We start from the raw sequence: 9,646 nt of genomic DNA on the forward strand, positions 1-9,646 counted from the left end.
AAGCGAACAGGTAGCACATTAGGCACAAATAAATCACAATATATACACAATTAATAAAGCCAAATAAAAAGTCAACATGTACAAGCTAGAATTCTGGTTGACCCCGACAGAGTCGCCAGAGCTGTCACACCCCTTTTCTACCCCCAAAAAGATATGTGTATGAATTTGTGGGTTAAAGAGGTTTTCCAATTAAAGTGACAATTTTGAAATAGGGATTATTTTGTTTACAGAGTCGCCACTTGGAATTAATTTTTGGGTGTTCCAAGTCACCTTTTATTTGAATCCCTATTCAAAGGAAGATTTGACTCTTTTATATCGGTCCGCAAAAACAAAGTTCGGGTAAGAAATTCTGTTGACCAAGGAGAAGGTGTAAGGCATTCCCCGAATCCTGTGGTTCTAGCACGATCGCTTTATCGACTTAAAACTTCGCTTGAATTAATTTTGGACAAACCGTGATTTATATGATTTTCATGTTTATCTATCCGCTTCTATTTCTTGATTATTAGAATTATAAAAAAAGGATTTGGATAAATTACATCGTCATAACCACGCTATGCAAGCGAATGCGTGATCGAATAACAAAATTAACTTATCATAATTTCTATTCGCAAGCGAATGCTAAATCATGACAATCAATTATTTATAGTATTTTTTAAAAATTACTACATTTGAGAAAATTAGCTCTTGGAAAAGTCAACTATCGCGCTACGCAAGCGAATCCGCAATTTTAGCAAAAGGATTACTAAATTAAAAATTAACTAAAACTAATGGGCATGGTATGAGATTATTAAATTAATTTATTGAATGTTAAATATCACGCTACGCAAGTGATTATGTGAGTTAAAGCGCGCCTACTAATTGCCTGGAGTTTTAATTAATTAATTAAGAAAGATATTAGATAATTTAATTAATTATTCAAGAGGTGAGAATATACTACTATTAAAATTTATTTAACTAACCTATAAATTGAACTTGCTAGATGCTTATTGGAATTTCATGACATTAAGCCACTTATTTGTTTGTAAAAAAAAAGTTGGTTTATTGACTAAGAAAAGAATTCAGCTTATGAATATTTGATATTAATGAGCCAAATTAGTAGGTTATTGATATATATTTTAAAGGTTGGTTTATTGATTAAGAAAAGAATTCAGCTTATGGATACTTGATATCAATGAGCCAAATCAATATATGTGTGTGTGTGTGTTATTGAAGCTTGTTAGCAGTTAAACCCCAAATCTCTTTTTAAGTCCCACAAAACAAACTTGAGAGTTCGCTTTGCCAGTCCATAAATATGCCGCACCCAGCAGTTCGAGGAGTTGGTCAGATACGGGTCGAAGCCCTACCTCGAAAAAGTCAGGATTTTTGGGCAGATTCTATTTCAACTTAACCATGAAACTGACCAAATTTGATGCTAATAATAATTCACCTCAATAAATGATGTAACCGAAACATGATAAAAGCTCACTGAATTCTAATGTTAATAAACGAAAATAAGATTCAAGCAAAATTCAATAAATATATTTTTATATTTGAAGAATAACTTAAAGGAAAGGTTAACAAATTAACTAAGCAAGGAAATGTCAAAGCAAGTTAATAAAGGTGTGAACACACTAAACAAGGAAAATTAGAGCATATCTACAACATGCTTACCTAAAGTAAATTAAAGACTTTTAAGTGCAATAAGGTGAGAAATGGACTTTCAACAACTAGACAACAATAAGTAGAGAGTTATCTTCTAAAAGCCATAACTACTGCATATTTACATGTTTTTATACATAAGTACAACATTTTTTCTTAAGCAAACACCAAGTACAACATGCTTCAGCCATCCGGACAAGTTTGAATCTTCTTATTACTATCAAACTCTGCAATACAAAGACGTAAGAATTACCTGGTTTACAGAATAAAAATACAGCAATGAGATGAGCAGAAACAACATCAAAATAGCAGAAAAACAACAATGAAAATGAGCAACAACAGCAGCAAATTTGTATCCAGACAGCCCCAAAACCTTAGAGAAGAAACCCGGAATCAACTCTAAAAGACTTATTCTTTTTGGAAAGAGTTTTCACTCTAAGAAACACTCATAAAGCTCACGATTTCAGCTTGCTTTCTTTAAGTTCAGCTGCTGATTTTTACTGCTAAAAGTGTATTTTTTAGTGTGTAAAAATGCCTACCAGATATGTGATAGAGTGTATAAAAGATGTGTCTTTCTAGAGTCCAAGATGTAATCGAAGATGAGGAAAGAACTCCTCTTTATATAAGAGGAGAAAGGACTTTGGGACAGATTTTGTTTTACCAAAAATCTATCCAAAATGATAACTTTTTTGACAGAAAATCTATCCAAAACCAAAACTCTGTCCAAGAAACAGTCTTCTTTTACCAACTAGAGACAGATTTTTGGAGTATTATACTTCAAATAGTCCGACAGTGAAAGCAACCAAACACGGACCCTACACTCAAGTACTCTAAAACTATTCTACTACTTCAACAAATGCAAAAACAAAAAAATTAGCACTTCAAAACTAATGCTAAAATAATTAATAAGAGACAAAATAAAATCTGAAGAAAAATACAAATAAAAATACATCAACTATGAAAAAAGAATAGTATTTTTACCATTTTAAAATTTAAGTGGCTGAAAAATGGTGGCTTGCCAAACGAGGGCGTTCGGGGAGGTCGTCGGAATTTGGCCGAATTTTGGACGCCAATTTTTTGGTGTAGAATTGACATCAATAGGTAGGTCTTGAGGAGCTCTATCCTTTGATGTAGGTATTGTGGAGTGTTAGTACGAGAACTTCAAGAATTTGGGAAAAACAGTTGCGACTAAAGTTCCCTAGATCTAAAATTCAAGGAGTTTAAGGGTTTTGTTAAAGATTTGGTTTGAAGATAGGTAAAGAGGAGGTTGTGGAGATTGTATGGTACGATTTTGGGGTGATTTGGAGGTGGTTGGCCGCCGGTAGGCGATTTCCGGCGGCAGTTATGGAGAAAGAGAGAGTGAAGAGAAAGGAAGGAGAAAAGAATTATGGAGGAAATGGGGGCAAAATTTCAGCATTTCTAAGTCTTAAATACCTAGTTGGGAGATTGATTGTGGACCATTGGATGAGGGAGAGATAAATGGATGAGATTTAATCTTGATTCACTTAATGAAACGACGTAGTTTTGAGGCAAAACTACGTAGTTTCGGACCCTTTCAATGGCAGCTCCTACTCTTGCACTCTTGGCCCATTTTTCTTTTAAATTTGGCCAAATTTCTTCCTTAATCCTACTTATTAAACTAAATTTACACAAATAAATAAATTAATTAAATAACTTATTCAAATGATCAATTAACTGGATTGATTCACCAATTGAAAAGTTAGTCAATTCCTAAAATGCACAAATGAAGGAAGAACTATTATTTTTTGGTATTTTCATGATAGGAAATATGCAATTAAAGACACAAAATTTGAGAAAAACAATTAAAATAACAAAACACTAATGACTTTAGAAGGTATTAAAATAGTGCAAAAATTAAATGTTCACAAAGTGTAATAACGAATAACTGTTTATAATAAATTAAATATGTCAGGCAAAATAGAGTAACTAATATATTATAACAAGTTAAATTATGCTAATAAAGTAAAAATTCTTTAATATTAATACTTTATATAACTCAAACCCTTTTCATAAATTTGTAAAAAGGGATTTTTAACACATTTAGCTAGTCGGTCAAAACTAATTATTGTCGCTAGTCAAATATTCTGTATACACTCTTTATGTATAACACACATACATACATACACACACTCACATACACATACATACATACATACATGCATACATACATACATACATACATACATACATACATACATACATACATACATTCACATATACATATATAATCGCTGGCTATTATTTTAAGGGCGGCTAAACTGTATAGACTTCCCGTAAAAAGCGATATTATAGTTAATAGGCCCACAAATGCCTTTCAAAAAGGGCCTTTTTTATTTTTAGCCCCGTGGCCCAAAATAATTACAGGCGGTAGCCCAAATATACAAAACATATACACTGATTATAGGGATTTTTTCATTCCTATATAATATTTCAAGCTTATTTACTAAAATTGTATTAGATTTGTAATTTACCCGCTATAACTATGGTTTCTTTACAGCTATATACAAATCCTTTAAGAACCGTTAGTCACTATTAAATGAGGAAGAAAAGGCTTACATCATACTTAAAAAAACTCGATATAGCTATTCCACAAAACCTTGTTCGCGTTTCTTACCTTAGGATCTGGGCTCAAAGCCTTCTTTACTGAAGAAAACCAGCTTCCTTTCTTCCCCATTTTTCAATTTATTCCTCAATTTTCCCTATTTAAAAGACAAAACAAAGTAAAAATAGCAAGGTATAGCCAATTTTCAGACTGTTCATTCAAAAATAGCCAGCGTTTACGAAGTTAATGAAAAATAGCCATCATTTTGCTGCAACAGAGACCGGTCCAGCATAATATACTGGAGCTCGGTGCACCTGTGTATGAACTCCAGCATATTATGTTGGACCAGTATACTTTGCTGACTCCAGTATAATATACTGGAGACTGGAGCATCGGTGCTCCAAACTCCAGTATATTATACTGGCCAATTATACTTGCTAGAACTCCAGTATATTATACTGGAGTTCTAGTGTACTTATGCTGGAACTCCATCATATTATGCTGGAGTTCCGGCATACTTATCCTGGAACTCCAGTATAATATATCGGCATATTTTCCGGGTTTTGAACAGTGTTTTCGCTCAGATTTATCTTTACATGAAAAATCGCTAAATTTTGATTACTTTTGAAACTGGACTATTTTTTACTTTCACATTACGCGGTTAAATCAGCCTTTCAGTGAAGATTCATCCCCATATTTCACATAATTAAGAGGAAGCTAATCCCCAGAACTTAAGATCACAATTATACACAAATGTATACCTACGTTCCATATATATGTGCTCTAGAGACAGTAGAAGGGTGAGGAAAGAACCTAAAATTATCTGAAAATATGAAGTAAAAGAATGTAACAACTGAATGATCTATGAATTAAACAGTCATTTCTAATCATCTTCAAATAAAAATCAAGAAATATTTTGAATCTTAGTCCCATAGTTGTCAAAAATCTCTTTAATAGATCACAATTGGCTCTTTATCACAATACATTCTCAGCAACTAAAAAGAAAATAACAGAACTACTAATCCAATTCACTATATTACAGTTCTAAAAATAGTAAGAAAAACCATGGAAGATAATAAAAATATACACAATAACACCAACACCCCCCCCCCCCCCCAAAAAAAAATAATACACCTTAAAGAATATGACAATTGTACAGGAAAAAAATACAATTCTTTCAATGATGTTAGAACGATTACAAGTGTTTCGCACGTCTTAGGGTGATTACTACTTTCTTTTCTTTGTATTAACGGGATAAATTGGACGATACTCGACGAGTGCAATATCTATTGCATACCCAGCAACGGGTAATTTCAAATTCCTTGGAACAATGAGTTGTTGGCACTTCTTCAGCTAAGGAATCCATGTGTCAGGACGGTACTCCTTTCTGATTTCAATTCCCTCATTTTTCATTGCGTCAAACAACTGCCAATGGAACAGAAGGAGGGACAAAGTTGGAAAGACCCAACAATAGCCATGTACCCAACCTGAATTACAGTGGTGAGTATCGAAAACACAACATATATATCATTGATCTCGAGATTAGTTGGAGTTGAAGCGTTCGTAAAAAATTTGATACAAATTTGATATTTCTACAACCTCATATAAGCTAAAAATAAATTTATATAACTAATTATATAATATACAACTTATTTATACTTATCTACAACTTTTATACATACTAAAAATAAATTTCATGCAACTAATTATACAATATACACTTATTTACAACTAATCTACAACTTTCATACATTATTTCTATACAGTTGAATACAACTCTAATATCATACAACTTAAATACAATTATTATACAATATGTATTTTGTATATTTTCTATCTGATTTATACATTGTAAAAATAAATTTCATACAACTAATTGTATATTATACAACTTATCTACAACTTTCATATATTATTTTTAATCAGTCATATACAACTACAATATCATACAACTTAAATATAATTTTTGTACAATATTGTTCAACTTTCATACAATAGTTAAATTAATATATATATATAAATATATATATAAACAACAGAATATAATTTTTTTTTACAATTTTTCTATAATTTTACTACAATTTCGTAAATATAATGTATATCATATCTTCTTCTTCGAGTTTCAATTTGAAATTCAGCCAAAATCAAGTCTAATCTTCACCAAAACACCCTCAAAATTGAGATATAACTTCAAACCATATCTTCAATTGTTTGCAACAACACCCAATCCAAACAAATAATGATTTTTGAAAACCCAAATTCGAATTCAAAGCTTCAAAGCTTTTTAATGGCTATCAATGGTGGAATTGTTGCTCTCTTTTCCTTTGCTTTACATTACTGAAATTAGGGACTGAGAGATAAAGAGAGACGTAGAGAGAATTCCCAATTTTTTGCAACAACACCCAATTCAAATAAATAATATTTTTTGAAAACCCAAATTCGAATTCAAAGCTTCAAAGCTTTTTAATGGTTGTCAATGGTGGAATCGTGGGTGAGTGCAAGATACGTGGGGGGGAGGGGGTTGTGGAGAGAGAAACGTGGGGAGGAGTGGAAGATACGGTAGAATTATTTTAGGACACTAATTATTATCATTAATTCCCTTAAAATGTACATAAATGGTAATTAGGTATATAAAATGTAATTATAGTAAAATTTGAGTAGGGAGAGTAATATAGTTTCATATAGTATATAGGAATGTAAAAATTTCCTAATTATATATGTTATACGGTTCGAGTCGTGAAATCGGTCACTAATGCTTGCATTAGGGTAGACTATCTACATCACTGATCACATCCCTTGAGATACGACTCTTCTTCGAATCCTATATAAATGCGAAATATTTTATCGTATTGTCCTTCTTTTTTTTTTTTTTGTGTGTGTATATATAAATATATATCCTTTTTTTTGTTATTTTCCTTTTGGGTCAGTTTGGCAATAGGCATAGAACATAGTAAGGCACATATTAAGGCAGAGTGAATATGTCCAACCCCCTCCTCCCACCTACACCTTCTTTTATCCATTTTAAGAAGTAGCCAAATAGGAAGGAAATGCCTTATCCAAAATCTAGTAAACTTTTTTTTTTTCAATTATTGAGTCTTTAATTGAATAAAATATAAGTTAGAAAAAGAAAGTCAAACAAACTAGAGAACCCTTCGCACTTTTCATGGGACTTAAAATTTTTAATGAAGTCAAGTGTGCAAGAATACAAAAATATAGGAGTAACAATTATATGGATTGAAGCCAAAATATAAAATAAAAAAAAGGAAAAAAAATTCAATTATATAAACACTACATTCATATGGATAAGATATATACATATATAATGCTCCCAAATTTGGGTGGTCCAATAAACTTGATATGGTGTCTTTAGGTATATGTCAAACAAACTGTAGAATATATTGCATAACCACATTCTTCTTCCTTATCAGGTTTGTGGTACGGCACTATAATATTTTAATAAATTTAAAAGAAGAAAAATATTTCTTTTTTCTTTTATTTTATCCTCGCTAACTGTGGAACACTATAAAGAGTGTCTGAAAAGGATTGGATTTTGAATCGGTAATACTTTTACCTCTGGTTTCTTGAAGCTAATATCATATTAGTTTCACGTAGTTAATTATCATAAAGAACGCAAGATTGAAATAAGATAAAAGTGGGCGCAAGATGTCACTAAAATTCATACTTAAATTATTATTTCAAACTGTAATCTCCTGATCATCGAGTTGCTCTTTTGAAAAAAAACTAATACATCCCGTAAAATTGGAACGATACAAAGAACATGAATATGGTCTATGCAAGGATGACACAAATAGAGAAATGTTCGAATTTTTTTTTAAAAAATAAAAAAAAAACTAATTCTACCATTTTTGCTAACCTATTGGAAAGTTCTATATATGTAAATTATGGGCATAACAAGACTCAACTTTCAAATATATATTTTCAACTTTAAATACTTTCTTTTTTAAATTTTAACCAAATCATGTCCGAACGCGCCTATTTCATTGTCTGATGAGGATTTGAAGCACAAATAGGTATAGGTCAATGTCATATAATATAATGAGAGGGACCATTACAGTTGTATCATAAGGTGCATTTGATATCTACTTATAGAAGATGATAAGATTGGAATATTGGATTGATTTAGGCAGATTAGTACCTGCTATATTATTTGGTTTAATTAGGAGAATGAATAGTCATCTAAATTGAATTGATTTAACATGAACCTAAAGCAAAGTTACCAATTTTCTTTCCTCTATGCGGGGATCCACAATGTTAGTTATAGGTTCACGTGAACTCATTAGTTTTTGTATATATATATATATATATATTTAAAAATACACTAAAACCCTACTTATTATTAGAATATTAACTTGCAGCCGGTATAGAAATCTATAAACTTCGATCCTGGATCCGTCTGGCCTCCACCTCTACAGACTTAGAAGTGTTCCTAACTTCCTACAGACTTTTGGCTAAATGATGATAAGTTAGAAATTCCTTAATTTAACGTACTAAAGAAGAAGAAAAACAAGAAAGGGAGCTGTATTTGGACAGAAAATGAATCTTTAATTTCAATATTATTTTACTTATGCAAAGGTACCAAACAAAGAGGATCCTTTGGCATATTCATACGGATCCATTAACTTTCCTTCAAAAGGAGACTATTTGCATAAAAGGATCCGACTTGGCCCATACTCCAAAGCAGAAAAGGCCAGAAAGAAAGTTTGGAATTATTACTTTGAGATTTAGTTTTTATACACAAAACTATGCTAATAAATCTTATAGCCCGTTTGACCAAGTTTTTTTGGGCCAAAAGTGTTTTTTTTTATCAAAAGCACTTTTGACCAAAAATTGAGGTGTTTGGCAAGCTTTTGGAAGGAAAAAAAGTGTTTTTGAGGAGAAACAGAAGCATTTTTGGAGAAGTAGAAAAAAGTAGTTTCTCTCCAAAAGCACTTTTCTGAGTAGCACTTTTGAGAAAAATACACTTAAAAGCAGTTTTTCAAAAGCTTGGCCAAACACTAATTACTGCTCAAAAGTGTTTTTCAATTAATTAGCCAAACACAAACTACTTCTCACCAAAATCACTTTTTTAAAAAGTACTTTTGAGAAAAACACTTCTCAAAATAAGCTGATTTTAAAAGTTTGGCCAAACGGGCTATTACTCCCTTCATATAAAATTTATTTGAACCTATTTCGCTGCACGTAACATTTAAGAAAAAGAAAAAACTAATGAAACCTTAGTTCAAAATCTATGTCTATAGATATTTGTGTATCTATAAATTATGTCATTAAGGATAAGATGAAAATTTTAAAGTTACATTCTTTCCAAATTTAGAAAGAATTTTTTTTTTAAAAAAAAACTAACTAAAAAAGGTTCATTTTTATTGAAACAGAGTGACTATATTAGCATATTTTAACTAATTGTGGCAGATCACATACTTAATTGTT

At 31.2% G+C, this 9,646-nt stretch overlaps 1 pseudogene; it reads left to right on the forward strand.

The window, feature by feature from the left end:
* The first annotated feature begins 7,922 nt into the window (after positions 1-7,922).
* On the forward strand, positions 7,923-8,032 carry LOC138884518 (U6 spliceosomal RNA; annotated as a pseudogene).
* The last annotated feature ends 1,614 nt before the right edge of the window (positions 8,033-9,646 follow it).

The sequence above is a fragment of the Nicotiana sylvestris genome, chromosome 12, assembly GCF_000393655.2.
Source record: "Nicotiana sylvestris chromosome 12, ASM39365v2, whole genome shotgun sequence".
In the NCBI taxonomy this organism is placed as follows: Eukaryota; Viridiplantae; Streptophyta; class Magnoliopsida; order Solanales; family Solanaceae; genus Nicotiana; species Nicotiana sylvestris.